The sequence below is a fragment of the Paramisgurnus dabryanus genome, chromosome 20, assembly GCF_030506205.2.
Source record: "Paramisgurnus dabryanus chromosome 20, PD_genome_1.1, whole genome shotgun sequence".
Classification (NCBI taxonomy): domain Eukaryota; kingdom Metazoa; phylum Chordata; class Actinopteri; order Cypriniformes; family Cobitidae; genus Paramisgurnus; species Paramisgurnus dabryanus.
In genome coordinates, this window is record NC_133356.1 from 12,077,010 (window position 1) to 12,098,769 (window position 21,760).

At 37.4% G+C, this 21,760-nt stretch overlaps 1 protein-coding gene across 6 annotated transcripts in view; it reads right to left on the reverse strand.

Moving 5' to 3' along the window:
- The window catches only part of macrod2 (mono-ADP ribosylhydrolase 2), a 690,444-nt gene that overhangs the window by 503,855 nt on the left and 164,829 nt on the right, over window positions 1-21,760 (reverse strand). The gene's annotated exons all lie outside the window — the stretch shown is intronic.

Sequence of the window (21,760 nt, forward strand, 5' to 3'; positions counted from 1 at the left end):
TCACTTACGCACATGTTTTTTCCAATTTTGAGCACAATGAGCGTAAGTGATGTGAAATGATTTAGTTTTTAATTCTGTTTTCCATCTTTTCCTGCTCTCAGGTGGTCAGTAAGCGCCAAGCACAAGACATTTTTTTCCCTTTCACGAAGCGCTCCGTACTGTAACTAATCAAGCTTGGTGTAATTAGACCTGCACGCCTGTGAAGATTGACATGAAGATTAACGGGTATTTGCGCCACGCTCGAATGGAGGTGTGACATTCGCCGCTTGTTGTCAGAGCAGACCTGCGGAAACGACGTGTTGTAATCCGGCGAGAGAGTGGGGATGGTGTGTGCAACAGTAACTACATACAGCTGCGTCTCCTTTATGAAACGCACTTAAACACACTGACCATGACCTCCTGCGTAAAATAATCAAACAAAGACTCATATTATTCACTGATAAACCAGACGATACCACAGAGACCCACATGCGGTCTGGATATAGCACAGATTATAGGCAATGTTATACATTTCACCCCAGTTCAAAGGTTTTAACAAATCAGGCATAATCACATTCACACACCAGTGTAAAGCTGAGCTTTGTTTTGTCAGGCTCGCAGGATTTAAACCAGGGTTTAAGCTTATAGAGATTTATAGAAAAGTTGAGAGATTTTGATATGCATTTCTCGTCTTGTTGTTGTATGTTGCATGGTTCTGATCTAAACGACGACGATAAAAAAAATTGTAAATCTTCAAGCCACATTTAGGGGAAAAAAATGGCTGTAAAAAATTAAACGGCAAATTTAATGGCCATCTGCTCTCTGCTGGAGCAGACTTATGTGTAATGTGTTTTCTGTGTGATCAAAGGGACCATTCGCATCACTGGTGTTTTACCTTGGGAGATTTCAGCCGCCACCAGCTGAGAGTTCCCACTTTCATTGCCCTGCGTGTGGAAAAGCACTCTTTTATGACAGATGTAACAAGTTAGGGCCAGACACTTTTCGAAATGACCCAAACAAGGAAAGTAAAGATCTACTCCTTGTGAAGGACTACTATAGAAGCCTCACTTAATATTCAGTAGTCGTTTCAATTTAAATAAAAGTTTAATATTTGTTATTTAATCTAATTTTACTTTTAGTCTTAATTCATCTTTAATATTTGATAGCAATTTGAACTAAATACATATCTTCAAGCCAGGGATCTGATTGTGTGCTACTTTACATTTATGCATCTGGCAGATGCAGGGATCCCACAACTTAGTTAACTTTATTTCAAGGATATTTTAAGGACTTTCCAGGTCCAATACCCTCAAATTCAAGGACTAAATGTGGGGACACATTTCAAGTGAGAGCAAGGTTACATCGTGTTACCTTTTAAGATATATTGTGACAGTTCCCTTTTGAGGGAACTCGTGCTGCATCACTGCTGTGACACTTTGGGGACGCCTCCAGGGGTAAGTGTGTCTGAACGTGTATATCAAAATCAACCAATGGTGAGGCTTAACAACAAAGACAGGGTGATGTGGGAGCCAGGAAGTATATCACTATCTGAAAAATTGCCAAAGACGGCGTTACAGGGACGCAGGAAGTATGGCAAGGAAGCGCAGCGTCTCGTTCCCTTCTCAGGAAACAACAGTTACATACATAACTCGTGACGTTTTCATGTGTCAAACACAACTATGCAAAAATGCATTTTGGTATGAATCAACATTCGAACAGCAAACAGTTTAGCATGTGTGCTTAAAAAGTCTTGAATTTTTATGATATTATCCTACACTACACAGGGAATTATTTGGATTTTTTTCCAGAAAACTTCTTGCATTTTCAATGACCTGTATCTATGCATGTATATATGTATATATATATATGTGTGTGTATATATATGTATGTATATGTATGTATATTTATTTGTTTATATATGTATATTTATTTGTTTATATATGTATATTTATTTGTTTATATATGTATATTTATTTGTTTATATATGTATATTTATTTGTTTATATATGTATATATATATATATATATATATATATATATATATATATATATATATATATATGTATATATATATATATATATATATATGTATATATATATATATATATATATATATATATGTATATATATATATATATATATATATATATGTATATATATATATATATATATATGTATATATATATGTATATATATATGTATATATATATATATATATATATATATATATGTATATATATATATATATGTGTATGTATGTATGTATGTATGTATGTATATATATATATATATGTGTGTGTGACTATATATATATGTGTGACTAAGCCTGACTATATTGGATATATATATCCAAAGCGATATACAGACTACAAGGTATACATTTTATCAGTATGTGTGTTCCCTGGGTTCAAATCCATGACCTTTTGCACTGCTAATGCAATGCTTTACCACTGAGCTAAACAGGAGCTGTACAGGAGTGTTTCTGCATTACCATTGTGTTACATTTATAGACCTTTACCATCATCCTGTGCATTTATGGGTATTCAATTAGAAAAGGAGGTGCTGGGAGGTGACCAATGGAAGACAAATAAAGTACTCATCAGGGCTCAGCTGATAAAATATTAAAGTACATAAAATATTATTAAAGTATTATTAAAATCTACAGCAATTTGAACTCGTCCAAAGTCTGCCGGGCTCCCCACTGCACTCACACACACACACCCCAGTCCTGAATGAGAACAGACAAATCCTCAAAAGACACAATTAGGTGTGAAAGAATGTGTTAATATTAATTTCATTATAACTAATCTCCAAACACTGTGGCACAAATGTGTTTTGTCATGCCAATATAGCACTTACATCTTTGAAAATTATTCTTACACTGCGCGCTTTTGCTGTGTGAAATAGCTTTATTTGTTTGTTTGTTTTTTTAATACATACCTGGAATTTTGATTGGATAAGCATGCAAAGCCATTGTAAAATACAGATAACTGCACACAACTTAATTTCGATAATCAATAAATAATATAAGTATTGATTGGTGTCACTTACAATAAAATGTCATATTAATATTAAACATTACAAAATATTTCACATAAAAAATAATACTGAAGAATGCCATGATTTCTTTACTGGTCAAGTTCTTCGGGTCCTACGAGATCACCTTAGAGCAAACAATCGCTCACACAAACTCTCACAGACTTCAAACTCTGCACAGTGTAAACAACCTCTCTGCAGTCTATCAGTGGGTGCAGCCAAAGGCTCTTTGAAGAATGTTTCACGGCAAAAAAATACCACCAGGGCACTTCAAACAAAACTGAGGGGACGTCGGGAGTTGATCCCGCGCTTTCAAGGTTACAGAGCTGTGTAAACGTATACAAGTCCACACTACAAATAAAGAGAGACGCTTCTGTCGCCGGACTTAAGACCATCACGGCCATACCGCCCACTTCATAAACACTGATCCCCTCCTAAGCCTGACTCCAGCTGGGGTCTCCTGTCCACAGGGGCCTGCCAAGGACCCAGGTGTGAGTGCAGATTTCACACAGGCATGGTGGCCCACCTCTGGAGTTCATTTAACCAACACAGTAGGGATGATACTAGATGTAGGCCCAAGCCAGGGACAGCCCACCTTGTATTTATACAGCAGTGTGTGGAGAATGGATCTCTTTAATGCAAATGACATCTTTAAAGTGCACCTAATGTCTGATTCACATTTTAAAATTTTCTTTGGTGTGTATTAGTACGTATTAATGCCAAACCCAAAAGTAAACAATGAAGCGAGTTATCGTCTCCAACGTAAATCTCTTTTCTTGGACTACAACAACCACACGGATTGTATGCAACAGTTTACTTCCTGGGATTGATGATGTAGACAAGACCGACATTATTATAATTCCTCCCGCTTCGAACTCACAGCCTGTAAGTTAACTCCTGTTAGCAACCAAATCTTTCAAACATGGTAAGGAGCGTAACATTTCCTGCTGACGTCAGAGGTATTCAGGCCAATCACAACGTACAGATTAGCTGGCCAATAAGAGACAAATATGTACGTTTCAGGAAGAGAGTAAAATCTGGAGCTACAAAATGTACAGTATGTGGAAAATAATGTGTTTTTTTAACCATAAACCACACGAATACATTGTATTATACCAAATACACAAAATAACAATGTTTTGAGCAATTAAATAGATGTTCATTAACGTCTAAAAATGTCGGCCACATTCAAGACTCAAAAACCTTTGTGATGAAATAAATAAAGAAATTGGTACATACCATAGACTGTATAAAAATATGGATGTAGTGTCCATGACGTCACCCATAGGTTTGTGAAGAGCTTTTTTGAGGCCAATAGTAGGCGAAGCCTGCTGTCGCCTTGTTGGCCACGCGTCACCGTGCATCACTCGCGGATAACCAAAAATTGGTAAAGAGGTGAAACGTGGGTCCAGCTTGACAGTAGTGACAGCAGTGGCAGTCCATATAGACAGATATAGACAGCCAAAAACATGTTTTGTACCAGGCTGTGAACATATTTTTTTGCTGTGAAGATGGGCATTTTCACATGGGGGTCCAAATTTTTTAAGGTAAGTGGTTGCAATTAATTTATTTAAGCTACATTTAAACAAAAACAAAAATAGAAAAGCAAAACAAAACAAAAAAACTTTTGTTTAAATGTAGCTTAAAGGAACAGTATGTAGGATTGTGGCCAAAACTGGTATTGCAATCACAAAACGTGTGGCTGAAACTGGTGCTGCAATCACACAGCTGGTGGCCAATATACCAAACGACAACATAAACATCAGTTGAGGGCTGCAACTCCACTTTTTAAATGACAATATCCTGGCCGGACTGGTGTTGTCAGTGATATAAGTATTTGAAATGAAAAGGATTTCTTAATGTCTAGTGACATTTCAGGGCCATTTAATGATTAATTGATATAAATTTCTTACATACTGTTCCTTTAAATAAATTAATTGCAACCACTTACCTTAAAAAAATTGAGTAAATTGAATGAATCTTTTTTCATTGTGGCTTCATCAGAGAGATCGAAAGGTTGTCCCGCGGTACATGCATGCAATTGACAATCAAAAACTATTAGCATTAACAATTAAAATGTTGTGGAGGTTCAACAACAAATCATCCTTTTCAATCTTTAAAATACTAATGAAGCCTCAAAATGACTTAATTATTTAAAGGGGACATATCATAAAAACTGACTTTTTCCATGTTTAAGTGCTATAATTGGGTCCCCTGTGCTTCTATTAACCTAGACAATGTGCAAAGGATCAACCCAGTTACCTTGTTTTGGTAAACCATTCTCTGCAAGCATGTGAAAAAAATAGGTCATTGAAATCTGCATCCCCTTGTGATGTCAGAAGGCAATAATACCACCCCTTAATCTCCACCAGAGCAGAGATCAGCTCATTTGCATTTTAAAGGACACAACCAAAAATAGCACATTTTTGCTCACACCTACAAAGTGGCAATTTTAACATGCTATAATAAATGATCTATATGAGATTTGGAGCTAGAACTTCACATATATACTTTGGGAACACCAAAGATTTATTTTACATCTTTAAAAGTCTTGTGAAATGTCCCCTTTAAAATAAGACAAAACAAGCAATTAAATAAGCTATAACAACCAAAACAACACATTTCTAAATGTTTGACTAGAACAAATTAAACAAATAAACATCTTGGACAAATACTTATGCTAAGCTGGGTAGATGGTTAAAAATGGTCCCAAGCTGTCACTGCAGCAGTCCTAATATGTACCATTTAGGTACAGATATGTATACTTTGGTATCATTAAGTACCTTTGTTTTAATCCCTGTCTAATATTTACCCAACTTGGGTTAAAAACAACCCAGAATTTTGAGGGTGTAGGGAACATTTTTAGACCATTTTTTCTTAAAAGAGCAAAAATTGTGAGTGGGGGGACTTTAAATATTATTGTGAACAACGGGAAGCCATTAAGTCAAAAAGGTTAAGATCCTCTACATAAGATGATTCAGTCAAGCCAGTCGATTTTCAGAAGCTTAAAAGAAAGAAACATTTATGCAGCATTAAATTCATCTTTATTCTACCAATGAATTACTTCTTCTGCAAACACAGAGAGAGAAAAAGAGAGAGACAACTCTGTCTTAATTAGTAATTTATCTCATCTTCCTCCTTTTAAATTGGTCTTTATTCCAGCTTTGTTCTCTAGGAAGAATCAAACAAATGGTCAAAAGAAAAGTACTTTATTTTCTCATAAGGAGTAATTGGCCTTGTGTTTTGGTTGGCCATTAGAACTCAGACACCATTTGAAGGCCTTTATGGTTTAAATGAAAAGGTTTGCTGGTGACTGACAAATTAACGCAGCCACTCTGGAACTCTATAGAAAATAAATCTTATTTATGGTGTATATTTTACTGAGCGCTCTTCCTATGTCTTTCTTCATATTACAGTTCACAGAGCGGACTGTTTACAGATACTGAGAGATAAGAGTCAATTAGCAGCAAAAAGCAAAGATAGTATTGTTGAAGAAAATCTCATCTTCGGCTCATAAATCCCTTCACCTCCCAAAACTGACGTCCTCTCCTCCGATTAACCCTCACCACCTTATTCTTCACAGACTGCAATTTTACCCTGGCTAAGATAACATCCACCCCTGAAAGCCTCTCTATGCAAAACCTTCTTCTCTTCCTGTCTTGCTTTCCTCTTTTTCTCTCTTCCTGTCTCCCTGTCTAAGAACCTGTACCTTTCTTCTCAAGCGTCCATGGTGTCTCGTGGTACTCAATTTACTCGCAGTGGTGAAAGCGTGTCTGTGATAATGAAGTGTGTTATGTGAAAGAGATTAGGCTGGGTACTGGGAATGATCATCATCGGTAGGGTGCAGTCATTTCACACACGCACACACACAAAAAATGAACTAGAAACGCTACAGGAGCATAGACTCAATTTTCAGCATGCTTGTTTTGTGTCCGCTATGGGCATGAATCAAAATTCATGTATGTGAGACATTACACTGATTGGGATTTTGTTTAAATACATGTATTCGGATTTAAAGTGCACTGGGTTTGAACCCATGAACTTTTGCGCTGCTACCACAATGATCTACCACTGAGACATATAGTGTAGGAGCACAAAAGATATTTTGAGCAATGTTTGTAAACAAACTGTTTTAGAGCACTATTCACTTCTATAGTAGTATTGTTTCCTACTATAGACAGGGTCACTTCTATTTTAAGGACCTTTCAAAGACTTTCCAGGTCCAAAACCCTTAAATTCAAGGACTAAATGTGGGGACACATTTCAAGTGAGAGCAAGGTTACATCGCGTTATCTTTTAAGATACATTGTTACAGTTCCCTTTTTAAGGAAATCGCGCTGCATCACTGTTGTGACACTTTGGGGACGCTTCCAGGGTTAAGTGCGTCTGAATGTGTATATCAAATTCAACCAATGGTGAGGCTTAACGACAAAGACAGGGTGACGCAGGAGCCAGGAATTATATCGCTATCTGAAATATTGCCAAAGACGACGTTACAGGGACGCAGGAAGTATGGCAAGGAAGATGCAGCGTCTCGTTCCCTCTCAGGGAACAACAGTTACATACTTAACCCGAGACGTTTTCATGTGTCAAACACAACTATGCAAAAAAGCTTTTTGGTATGAATCAACATTCACATACAGAAGATATAAGCATTTAAAGCGAACAGTTTAGCACGTGTGCTTAAAAAGTCTAGAATTTTTATGATATTATCTTACACTACACAGGGAATAATATGGATTTTTTCCCAGAAAATGTCTTGCATAAAATAGATTCAAGCACTTTCAATGACCTGTATCTATGTATGTATATTTTCAAAAACTTCCCAGGGCCTTGATTTTTCAAGGATTTCAAGGACCCGTGAACCCTGTATAGAAGTCAATGGTGCTTCTGTTCATTACAAATATCTTCCTTTGTGTTCAGCAGAAAAAAGAAATGGATCCAGGTTTGCAACAACATGAAAGTCAGTAAATGATTTTTGGCTGATACATAATTGGCTGATTAAGCATGAAGGGGCCCCTCATAGGATCAGGGTCCCCATACGCCAGCGCTCAGTCACCTCTCATAGCTCAACCGAGTCCCTCAGAGACACACACACACACAGACACGGTTGTGTGCGCGTGTGTACCTACGTGTAACGTGTCGGCCCCAGACAGGAGGGTTGGAGGTACCGTGGGGTTAACGGCATGAATGAATGCATTCGGCCTCCTGAGAGCGGTCTCTGCTTTGCATAAAAGTGACATTCTCTAGACAGATGCACCATTCTCCAGGATACCCTTCACCAGCTGAATATCTAGAAGAGAAGATGCCCTCGCTTTCTTCAGTAACAAAGGCGAAAGACGAAAAATAGATGACAGCTTCTCTCTTGAGTTCTCCTCTTCCCCACCACATCTCTGGGCAGAAACACGGCGTTTGTTGGCCCGAGCACAACCTGACAGATAGCGCTAACTAGCATAGCCCCTTGAGAGACACCCAAAGGCTGACAGTCGGTTACGGTATGGCTAAAGGGCACGACTCCTGCTCTGTGTCTGCTCATCTGAAGCGCCAATGAGATGTCAAACAGCACAATGCTGCCCCCAAAACCACGCACAAATCCTGATCTCAAGTTTCAACCGCTCTATTTCATTTTTACTGCTCATGACATAGGCGGGGATAACAGATGCTGCAAAGAGCTTTTCTATTTGGAGATAAGATGTGCTTTTACTGTGAGTCAGAGTATGTAAATACCAAGGGTCTTGGATAATGCGTCTTGTTCTAGAAAGTGTGAACTTTTTTCAGCCAGTTTTGACAATACAAAGCCTGTAATTATGACGGATAAACGGACAAAGAAACTGTTTTGATGATATTTGCACATAAATATTTCTTCAGCTATACTAACTGGCTCCAATGGATGCTGGCATTTTAAGACTAGGTTACAATGTTTCAGTAAATGCTAATGTTATCTTCCATCATTAAAATACAACTTTGATCCCAGTCTCTTACCTGTACCGATCATCTGCTGCATGCTTCGCTTGAGAATTGTCTTCTGAATTTAAAATTAAATGAGTACTAAAACAATTTGAATCGGTTCACATCGAAAGGTATCCAGCTTTCCCCTACACACTCCATGGCTCTGCGGCTAACTCTAGCCTATTTAAAGCTAATAGCATTGAACCTAATCGTTTTATGCCCTAAATCTATTTAATCCCATGCTTGAGTTAATGCTTTGCACACCAGACAGGCTAATGTTCATCTCTGTGATAAAGATCCCACAAATGCTCTGAGTATATGGGCACGTATCAGTCTGAGCTGATCTCTTTAGCCATCTATTATCCACCAGCGGCCATTTTGTCTTTCCACTCTAGTGTTGAATTTATTCCAGGTGAACATTTAAATAAATAATATAATAAAAAAATGTAACCATTTACTAAAAGTCTCTTTGATGGACTAAACATGAGGCATTGTTAGGCTAAATACTTATATTGGTCACTTTTATAGGAATCCACTTAGAATAAATCTTACAGAAGGCACAAAGTAATATAATTTGTTCTGATCTGCCCTTTTCTTAAAGGAACATTCCACTTTTTTAAATATGCTCATTTTCCAGCTCCCCTAGAGTTGAACATTTAATTTTTACCATTTTGGAATCCATTCAGCTGATCTCCGAGTCTGGCGCTAGCACTTTTTGCATAGCTTAGCACAATCCATTGAATCTGATTAGACCATTAGCATTGCGCTAAAAAAATAACCGAGTTTCTATGTTTTTCCTATTTAAAACTTTCTGTAGTTACATCGTCACTTAAGATCAACAATTTTGCAATTTTAAGGCAGATATGGCTAGGACTATACTCTCATTCTGGCGTAATAATCAGTGACTTGATGTAACATGGCTGCAGCAGGCGTAGTGATATTACACACTGCCCGAAAACAGTCCCCTTGGTTACTTTTAATAGCCGGGACTATTTTCGGGCACTGCGTAATATCACTACGCCTGCTGCAGCCCTGTTACATCAGCAAAGTCTTTAATTATTACGCCAGAATGAGAGTATAGTTCCTAGCCATATATGCCTAAAAAAAAAAACACAACTTTTTATTTTCTGTCGGTCTCCGTACACAATGTAACTACAGAAGAGTCAAGTTTTAAATAGGAAAAATATTGAAACTCTTTGGTTATTTTTAGCGTGATGCTAATGGTCTAATCCGATTCAATGGATTGTGCTAAGCTATGCTAAAAGTGCTAGCGCCAGACGCGGAGATCAGCTGAATGGATTCCAAAACAGTAAGAATCACATGTTTAACTATAGGGGAGCTGAAAAATTAGCATATTTTCAAAAAAAAGTGGAAAATGTCCCTTTAAAACAGGTCCTTAATTGAAAATGTTAATAGCGGACATCGATTTGACTGATCAAACCAGCATTTAAGGATCATGGGTGACTACCATGCTAGGTCTATGAAGTGGTTTGTTGGTGAGACTACGGTTAGGCACTCTGATAATAAACTGTCAGGATGAATTTTTTCCACAGCCCAAAGCTTTAGGATGCGAGAACTGACCAATGACTAAACCAACAGGACAACTCATCCACCCAAAACAAGAATGACTCCCACTGGGCAAGAGGCTCGGGACCCGTAGGACCAAACACGAGCCAAATTCAAAGTGACATTTTAAAAAGGAATGTTCAGATTTGTCTGAAATCTCAGTGATTGACCCAGAAAGGGAGGGAGGACGTGTCTGCTGCTTCTCAACTGGAGAGCAATGATGTGTCAGAGAGACAGATAAACCACTGCACTTCTTACTATTACACTAACCTTTATTTGATAACACTGGAATAAATCTGCCTCTGCGTCACACTGGACTTTTGTTGGATTTCTTAATCAAATGATATGCTGTCATAGGTCAAACTAGAGGTAGACACACCTGCTTATGTCTCCTCTCCACGGTGATGTAATCGATAGCCGTGTTAGTATTTTTCTAAACCGGAGGTTCAAGTCACAGATAAACATATTTTAAAACACACCAACGTAAGCGCGGAAAGCACTTGTAATGAAAGTGCAAACATTATACATAAGATGAGAGGCAAACAAGGAACAAGCATAGACAAGAAAATTGTGTATACTGTTGGCGTATATCAAACAAATGACTCAGGCCTTCCACAAACATCATTACTAGGATCATGATTTCCTGGGATCATGGTTGTTTACTGTTAGAATGTGTGAAAGGGAAAACTGTTTTAAAGTCCCAACAGGGAAATTCCCACGAGAATGAAAGCTTGACTGAAGTAGTTTGCTCAGGTGTTTACTGGAAGATATAAACTGCACTGGAATGTGATCGAGTGTCTGTTAACATTTAGACTTGCTGCAGAAAGCTCAATACTGTACATCATCCGCTGAAAACGCAACTGTTATGAAATAACGGTGCAATCTAATAAAGCCTTGCCTGTAACCAGACAGTAGAGGGTGCTTCGATATTTCATCCATGTTTCACTAAATCATATAGTTTAGTAGTAATACAGTTGTGTGCCTGTGTGTGGGGGGTTAGCTATTGTTTGGGAGCATTTGGAGACGTTTGTGGATACCCTTATTTGGTATGACAAACAATTAAAGGGACAATATTATGCCCATTTTTATAAGATGTAAAAAAGGTTACAGGTGTGCCTAGATGTTGTGAAGTTTCAGCTTAAAATACCCCAAAGGTAATTTGTTTGAGCATGTCCAAAATGCCCCTATATGCCTTTAAATGCAAATATGCTTAAAAATAGTCTGGGACAATAATATATTTAGCCGAATTAAAATATCGTTATAGTTGTGCGTAGGTCCTACAGCTTAGCCGCGACGGCGTAGGTTCCGCGTCGGTTTTCATTTATACTTTTGCGTCATCGTCCACATCGACGTGCAAACACACGCGCCGACCGCTGGTAGGCAGTATCCACGTGTGTAACCACAATAGCAGCGTGACCTTCAATGCAGAAGCAGCTTGGCAAGTTAACCCACAAACGAAGAAGAAACAACAACTTGTTGTGTATGATTTGAGAAGACCAGCAATGATGGAAGTAAATAAACAGCGACTTTTGTTGCAGTTTGAGGTAAATCAATTGTCAACTTAGCCCATCTTTGTTTTCACCGTTGCAAACCGAAATTTGTACCTGACGGTAGGGGTTCTGGTGGACCAATCACAGCGCTTGTGGTCTGCGTAGAACTGACGCGCTGTAAAAAAAATTGGGAGGTGCACGTCAGGATACGCAGAGCTAAGCACAGGCTACGGATGACCTATGACGTAGAGTCAACGCACGACTATAAATGGGCTTTATATAGGGCTACAATGTGCTAGCAAACACAGTTAGAAAAGCTTTGGGTAAAGTCAGTCAGTGGCCGTGGGCAGGGCTTTGGCAATGTGACATCACATTAACAAGGGAATTAAAACAGCAAGTCTAATGAGACTGCGATTAATGGGAATTAAAAAAGGAGTGGTAGGATTTTTTTCCATTGTAGGGTGGTTGTGTTCACACACTGCCAACACACATTTATGTCTAAACACCTTGTAACAGTAGATTTTGCACAATATGCGCCCTTTAACTATTTTACTGCCACTGACGAGTTTTTTCTGCAATCCATATTTCCACTATTATCCACCAGATTTCTGTCAGAAATTTTCACAAAAACGCAATTATCTCAGCTTTTTTCTTAAAATTTGGTATGTTTGAAGAAACCTACCCATATTTGGGAGGTGATAAAGAGAGAACAAATGAAGGTAGGATGAAACGTTGGGTTTTTTGAAAGCAGATGGTCTGTTCTTTAATTTAACATAGTGGGGTGTTTATATATTTAAAGAACATTTTCTGGAAGGCATTAAACTTTTGTGAAAATCCTAAAAAAAAATGCTGTCACTGGCTGGCAACTTAAAAAAAAAAAAAATATGGCGCGGAATAAGTTAAATAAAATAACTCTATTACAAATTACAAGAAATTCCTAATAAGAAACGCCTATGGTAAATGCAATATTATTTAAAATATTAACGACAATATTAAAATGCTGAAGTATATAATATAGAATGATATTTGTGTGTGGGCAAGCATTTGCTGATAAAAATTTAAACACTCTGTCTGTGCACACAATGCTAGTGAGTGCCCAAGTGATGCCGTTGTCTAACTAATGACATGGTTGCCGATGGCGACGGGCAACGGTGAGATTTATGTGTGTAGACACAGATGAATGATTCATCAGTTGTAGAGAAGCACAGCATCAGTGGCAGAATCAACACACTTTATCTGACATGTGACAGTAGAACTGCTACCTTGTCCAACACCTGAATGAATGTGTCAGAAATAAAATGCTTTGACTTATACATAATCAAATACATGAATATGTTGGTAATATATGCACTGTACAAGTCAGAAGTGTGGATGCACTGTAATGCGTCTCATGATTTTGAAAAAATTTGATCTATAGGTTTCTTTAAAAGTATGCAGAGGTATAAACTATTCAAAGGGTGGCTACATTACAAAAGTCTGTGAAATCCAGGCTACAGTCTCACAATATAATAATGAGATTTGGAGGAACAAAGTTTGATTTTACTCATTGACATGGTCGTACTCTGTCAATATTAAAGATATCAAGGTTATATTTTCACAGATTGCTCTTTCCATTATGTAGGATGATTTCATTTAGAAAACTTCTCCACTCTATCATTACAATTTTCCAAATTTTATAATAAAAGCAAAGTATACAGTATGCCAATTTGGCTCTGTATGTGCCATAGTGGATCTTAAAATCTCCAAGAAGGTTCGAACACCAAAGTAGTTGTCTAACAACCTGCCTTATCAATGACACATAACACACCATGATCTCTATATTAAAAACTCTGATGATCTATAGTAGCCTAAAAACTAAAGATAATAATTTCCCATCAATTAGTCCATCCATCAACTAGCAATTGGACCAGAGTGTAATAGCAAAGTCTATTTCAGGCTCCCATGTACAAAATCTGTGAACAAGCACACAGGGACTGTGGTTAAAAACGCTCCCCTTCAAAATAATACACATTCATGTGCTTACATCAAGTATCCCTATCAAAGAGTAAAATAGCCTTGTTGAGATCCATTAGATGCATCCACATGCTGCCTTTCACCTGTTGACAACTGCATGTGCATGATGTTTTAGTACGAGTTGGGACAAAGGGATGTGTTTTTGCATCATTTCAGGCTTTAATTGGGGGACGGATGTGGTCGCAGCTTAAGTGGCAGGTGTGGTGTTTTAGTTCTCAATGCGAACGAGAGCAGCAGGTGCACATGTAAAATCATATGTAGGCATTGATGATTTATAAGCAAGCTACTAGTCGCAAGATGAAAGGACAATCAAGGAATAGGTAGTGGAACACTAATGCAAGGGTCATGCAAGCAAACAGGGACAAAACACTGAAACCTGTTTATATGCACGTGTGAATTTGACATGAAAGAAACAACCGATCAGATTAAAGAGTTATTTAACAAAAAAACAGAGCTTTTCGTGCCATAGTGGTGAATCAGTAAAAATAACTATCATGTATACAAATATATATGGTCTAAAGTGTCTTAAAAAAACAAAACATGTAAAGTATGCATTTGTGTGGATGTGCATGTTTTGTAAAACAGTCTCACAGGCAATTTACAAAATGCACGCATACAAAAACGTGCAAATTCTAGCATGGCATATGAGCAAACCATTAGCTAGCCAAAGGTGGCATCAAAGTGTGAAAAAGCAATTTAAAAAACTATTTAATAGTCATGTTATTTCAATGGAGTCACATTTTCCCACCAAGTGCTTGCGATTAATGCCTGCAGGCTAACGGATGATGCTGGCAACACATACGGTCTTAATTGCTTTTTTGCAAGGTCAAGCGACCTTACTGTTCCACAACTTAGGAGGAGGAGCCATAATTCAAGCACAGAACATGACATGACATTCCAACAAGGAGAATCTGAAACTTTACATTACATTCATAAGCAACTTTTAAAAAAAGCAACATAAATAGGAGTTGTCAAGTCCATTTCTGAGTTTGAACTCTGACCTTTCCAAATTTTCTTTAGTTAAGATAAACTCAGAAAAATCCCAAATCAATGGTCAAGTGCATATGGGTTATTATATAATTGAAGGGACATTTGGTATACAAAGTTTTTTTTCAGCTTTTTTTAAATGCACTGTAAAACAAGTTTAAAGGAAAACATCACAGTTTTTCAATATTTTACTATGTTCTTACCGCAATTTAGACGAATGAATACATACCTATCTTTCTTCAATGCGTGTACTTTATCTTTGTACAGCCCATTGTAAATGTGTTAGCATTTAGCCTAGCTTCATTCATTCTATAGGATCCAAACAGGGATAAATTTAGCCACCACACATTTCTATGATTTCCCTATTTAAAGACTTTTACATGAGTAGTTACACGAGTAAGTATGGTGGCACAAAAAAATGTAAAAAAAAATGAGAACTATATTGTATGGCGGAAGGGTTTGGTGGCTTCTAAATTCATCCCTGTTTGGATCCTAAGGAATGAATGGGGCTAGGATAAATGCTAAGTTGAGGTAAGAACATTGTAAAATATTGAAAAACGGTGGTGTTTTCCTTTAAACAACTTGGTTATGCAAGTTAATTAAACCTACTATTTTAAGTTTTGACTTGTGATAAGCTGACATAACTTAAATTAAGTTAAATAATTTACACTTTGTTTTTATAAGTTAAAGTAACATTACAACATATTTTTTAATTATATACCTTTTACATTGTAGTTATATTTTTAATGGTTAATATTAGAAAATATTATATTGTTATGGCTGCTAACATATTGTGATCCATGATAATGAGTTCCAAATTATTAAAATAATTAAAAACAATAATTTGAAAAAAACAGAAAAAAATTATTTTGGACACCAATTGTACTTGCAATTATATAAATCACCGATATGTCTGGCTAATTTCAGTATATTTTTCATTAGATTATCCTGCACCTCCTTCCTAAAGGTATAAAAACTGCAACTAAAATGCTGTGTTTAGTCTGGGTGGTCTATTTAAACCCTAGTGCTAAACAGGTGGAATCATTATAGTCAGTATGTTAATGAGCCAATTTCCCTTCTGGATGAAAACATCAAAGTTCTCTACACTACCAAAGTTACTATGCCAAAAAAAATGTTCTACAACAAGAACCAGCCAAGGACAGGAAGAATTATTTACAAGAACTGTAGCCAATCAGAACCCAACCCAAAACAATGTTTATAATCAGATGCATGCTACATTCACTAGAAAGGAAACAAAGTTATTTTGATCAGTTGTGTGGGAGTCTTGCAGTTAACCTGACAGTACAACATATTGTCCCATACACACAGCCTGTTGGTAATTACAAGATGTGTTCAATATCTAAGCAGCACGTTTTGTAGACATAACTGAACAAGATCCCAATGATCATTTAATGACATTTATAATTAAAAGTAGAAAGATGCCCTACGTTTTATTGACTCTGCTTGTTTATGGGCACTTAAAGTTAGTTTAGATCAAATTTAGATAAAGGAGATATACACGACTGGCATGTCTATTTAAAACTAAGTGGACATTTACTTATGGTTGCAACCGAATCGAAAGCCGTGTTTTGCTGACCGCACAAATTTACGTTTTGGATTTTGTTGTGTTTTGTGGTTCGATGACAGTAAACTGCTCGACCTCAGCTATGAAACCCTGGGAGAGTCAAAAGTGGGTGGAATGCCTGAACCGTCAAAACACTTAACAAGAATCATTTAACGCTCATGACCCTTCACTCCACCCAAAGTTCAAAGTCCTATACAGTAGAAACATCGTCTTTTATTTACATTAGAGTCAGCTTTCTGCAAGACCTTGGGTCATTAGAAAGCAAAACAACAGCAGTTAAAATCTCCCAGAGATAAGAGAAAGTCTTGTCTTTCTTAAGGCTTGCCGCAGATGGAGGTCTTCACCTCGATAAACGATAGCAAGGCAGGAGAAAAGAAAACACGTTTGTGTATCTGACGCCCCATTGGTGATATTGTCGGGTCAAGAGATAAAGCCAGGCAGGACACAAGATATATTTTTTTAACCTGAGACACAGAAAGAGATGAGAGAGAGAGAGCTTTGCTTTGAGTAAAACTGAAGAGAGGGATTCAAAGAAACTGCCTGACAATAAAAGTTAAAGGTCTCCTGCTATCCAATGATCCATAGAATAAGCTGTGCACATGTCAGTCTGATTTTGGTTTTAAAGGTTTATACTCCACTATTTTAATAGTATTACACTTTATAAAGATTATACACCAAATTTTCACGTGAACAGGGTCCAGAATGAACAATTTCTACATTTCTCAAATGAATAAGAATCCCTTTCAAGCCTGGCAACTGTATTTTTAACAGTACAGAGGTGCCAAGTGGTGCATACATCAAACCCAGGTCCCCTACTGTATAAACAACCCAGGACCCCTTTGCTTGATTTTATCTGAGTCTCACGTTACTTTAGCAAGGGTCACGCTATTACCAATTATTATAATATGAAGCAAGACAGATAAGCTTACTGGCCAGCTGGCATTTTACTTCCTTACAAAAGCCAATTTTTACTTCTACTTGGTGCTTGGTAAGTATTAATTTTGGACTCTGCTCCTGTGACTATTGTGACTGCTCGCTGCTATATTTAGAGTTTAACTTTTGCATTTTCTTCTGTTGCCAACTTTGCTATTTTATTTGTATTTTTTGGAAACTATACCAAATGTCTTAAGTTAGGGGTTAATTGGTTTTCTAGCACTGGCATCAGGGGGATGGCAATTAGGGAAGACAATGCTCTTGATATGGGCTTTGATTAAAGTCCCTCTGGAGCTGAACACAACAATGAACTCCTTTTTATCAAGGAATAAAGCAATGTGCTATGTTTGTGGGTTGATGCATTTGAAAGAATAACAATTCCCGGTGCAATACTGCAAATAGGCATTTTCGCAGATGTTTTACAGGCATAAAAGAGCGGCGACTGCAAAAAACTGCAGCATGAAGATTTTCCCATAATACTGTACATGAAAGTATACTGCAGTGATGTTTAACTATGTATAACTAATCTTTTTTGTCATTTCAATATCTTCTTAGTTAAAAGTGTCAAATACATCATACAGCTATTATGACATATTATGTTTTCTTAACTTTTAAATTTACAAAAAGCTTTTATCTACATGAAAATGAGATATTCACACTTAACAATTAATGCAGTATGAAGTTAAAACAATTTAGTAAAGTCAATTTAACATAATATTTTAAGTTTTGACCTGTGAATAGTTGACGTAACTTAAAGGGACACTTCACTGATTTTAAAAATATTCTCATTTTCCAGCTCCCCAAGAGTTAAACATTTGATTTTTACCGTTTTGGAATCCATTCAGCCGATCTCCGGGTATGGTGCTACCCGCTTTTAGCATAGCTTAGCACAATCCATTGAATCTGATTAGACCATTAGCATCACGCTAAAAAAATGAGCAAATAACTGTGTACTAAGACGGACAGAAAATTAAAAGATGCGATTTTCTAGGCAGATATGGTTAGGACTATACTCTCTTCTGGCGTAATAATCAAGGACTTTGCTGCTGTAACATGGCTGCAGCAGGCGTAGTGATATTACGCGGCAGTAAAGTCCTTGATTATTAGGCCAGAATGAAAATATAGTTCCTAGCCATAATATCCGCCTAGAAAATCGCAACTTTTAATTTTCTGTCAGTCTTAGTACACGATGTAACTACAGAAGAGTCAAGTTTTAAATGGAAAAAATATCAAAACTCTTTGGTTATTTTTGTTTCATTTTTATGCTAATAGTCTAATTAGATTCAATGGATTATGCTAAGCTATGCTAAAAGTGGTACCGCCAGACCCAGAGATCGGCTGAATCGATTCCAAAAAGGTAAAAATAAAATGTTTAACACTAGGGGAGCTTGAAAATGAGCATATTTTCAAAAAAGTGGAGTGTCCCTTTAAGTTAAATACCTTTAACTAGTCTTAGTTGATACTAAAATGCTGCATTTTTTACAGCCCATAGGTTCTCATTAAAGCATGTAAAGGGTACCCAAGTCTATTCCAAGACAGACAGACAGACATAAATGTAAAGATGGTTGGACAAATATATATATATAGATATACAGATAATAATATAATTATAAATTGGCAACTACTGATCTGCACATAGCACTTTGAGTCTCAGCTTGTGTCACGTCTATTGTTAATTTGTAAAAAAGGCAAATTTTTTATTGCTCACTTATTTTTTTTACTTAACTTATAAATACTTATGAATTCTACTGTTTAATTGTGTTTGAGAAGCAGCTTTCATTTCAAAACATCCTCTAAAAGTCTCAAAGGCCCACACACACACCAATATCAAAAACCAATTACGTTAAAATAATGAAGAAACCAAATTGCCCTCAAGATGTTTCGCATCGTGACAAATCAATAAAAGATCCTTGATTACACACAACACGGGGAGCACATAAAGTGCGTGGCCACCGCAGTGTTGGACTCCCATTCGTTGGGTCACACTGATTCACTGACATGTGTGGTGGTAAGTAGTTTTGTCACAGACGTGCGACCTCTGCCCCTAATCAGGACACTTTTTTTCTCTTTGCCACTTCACCAATCAGGGAGATCAGTCACAGTGGCTGATAAGGGTCTATTCTAGAGTGGGCGACACTGCTACAATGAACAGAGGGGGGGATTTGGGGCTTTAACGCACATCAGATAACATAAGAGCTATACTAAGGAGAGTGTGATGCGAGACGGATAGAGTATCACGAGTGCTAATCGCTTCCTCACGAGGGACCCAATCAAGGGTGGTTGGCTCCAGAGATGTGGCAAGGGAGCGGGACCCTCCCTGACACCATGGCACAGATGGATAAACAACGTATCGTGTGGAAGGGGGCAAATCGCTGACCCACATTCATTATCTAGGGACTAACTGGATTCCTTAGTAAACTGAGGTGTTCCTTTGAATCAAAATTCCAGATGTAATTGGGTTGATTCACCGCCCCCATCTATCCCCGACAATTTTCTGTTCCTCTGTCATGTCTCGTGCTTTGAGGATAATTACTTCAATCATGTCAAAGTGTGTTCAGAAAGATTTCAAATGGGAAGCCTGTGAGTGTTATTTTACAGGCCCAGTATCCACCCACACGGGCAAACCCAGACATGGTTGGACACATCTGAATCCATCTGCTGTCATGAAAGTGCTATTGCTGATGATTTGGCAAAGCACACATGTTAGAGGAATAGTTCACAGAGAAATAAAAAGATCTGTTATAGTTAAACACACTTGTTTTTAGAGAATGCATTTTTCAAGAGTCATACTGATCATTTTTAAAAGCTTTTTTAAGCAATTTTAGAGCTTGGCACACTCCACATTCACTTTCATTATATTGGGAACAAATTTCTCTAACTCTTTCGCCACCAGCATTTTTTTTTTAAGTTGCCAGCCAGCGCCAGCATTTTTCATGATTTTCACAAAAAGATGAGATAATTGCATTTTTGTGAAGGACTTTTGATAGACATCCCATTCAGTGCGATCCTCAAAACATACAGTACACTGAGTTCTTACTGTGGGTTCACACCAGCCGCGTTTAGGGCATCAAATTCGCGTCCACCGCGTCTAGTTTGCCGCTTGAACATTATGGGGTGGTTTCACGGACAGGGATTAGCTTAAGACAGGACTAGGCCTTAGTTTAATTAGGAAATATAACTAGTTTTAACAAACATACCTTACTAAAAACATCACTTGTGTGCATTTTGAGGCAAAACAAACGGCACTGATGTATTTTAAGATATGTCAGTGCAAGTTGTTTTCAGTTTGGACAGCTCTTACATTTATTTTAGTCTAGGACTAGTCTTCTTTTCACTGTCTGGGAAACCGCCCCTTTGAGTTTACTCGCTTTATTAAGCCGAGCGTAAAATTCTAGCCATCGAGACATTCAAGAGGAAATTCAAGTTAGGGGAGGGGCTTCTGTGACTCCGCTTGCTTTCTATAATCACGTCACTACTAAAGCAAGCTCCTGATTGGTTAACGTGGTGCGTTTTTCCTCCAAAGTTCAAATTTTTCAACTCAGGCAAGTTCAATTCATCCCATTTGCGCAAACTAGATGCAAAATTGCGTCTACTGCGCACGATAAATGCCTCATTTGCGCCGCAAGACCTCCAGACGTGCGTCAACGCCTCTTCAGATTGACTTAACATTGAAATCACTTGCGCTTGACGCCTCTACCGCGGCTGGTCTGAACGCAGCATTACTCTTACACATGAGGCGCTACTTCCGGGTTAAGGAAAAGAGCACCACCCTGTGGATAAAAGCAGTATTGAGGAAAGCTGGAAATACTAGTCATTGACAGGAAAAAAAATCTCATAATTGAGGAGTTAACTCAATGCAGTTTACTCGTCAATGGTCGAAAATACTAGTCATTGGCAGGAAAACATTTTCTCATAATTGACGATGCAAGTTAACTCGTCAATGATGGTGAAAGTGTTAAAAATTTATCTTTGTTTTACACTAATAAAAAAAATCTGATTGAAATCCCACAAACTATTTTTTCAGACAGAGTGTGTCGCTACTATAAATCTTTTTGAAGATTTCTAATAAAAGTTGTACTCTGTTTTAAATAATAAAATGTATTTTACAATCACCCTGTTTTTACCAAAGACCGTAAAAAAGGTGGACGACACGACGTCGCCTCCCTCCATTGTAATAAATTGAAGCCAAAAATGTCCGACCATGGTCGACGCCAAGTTACGT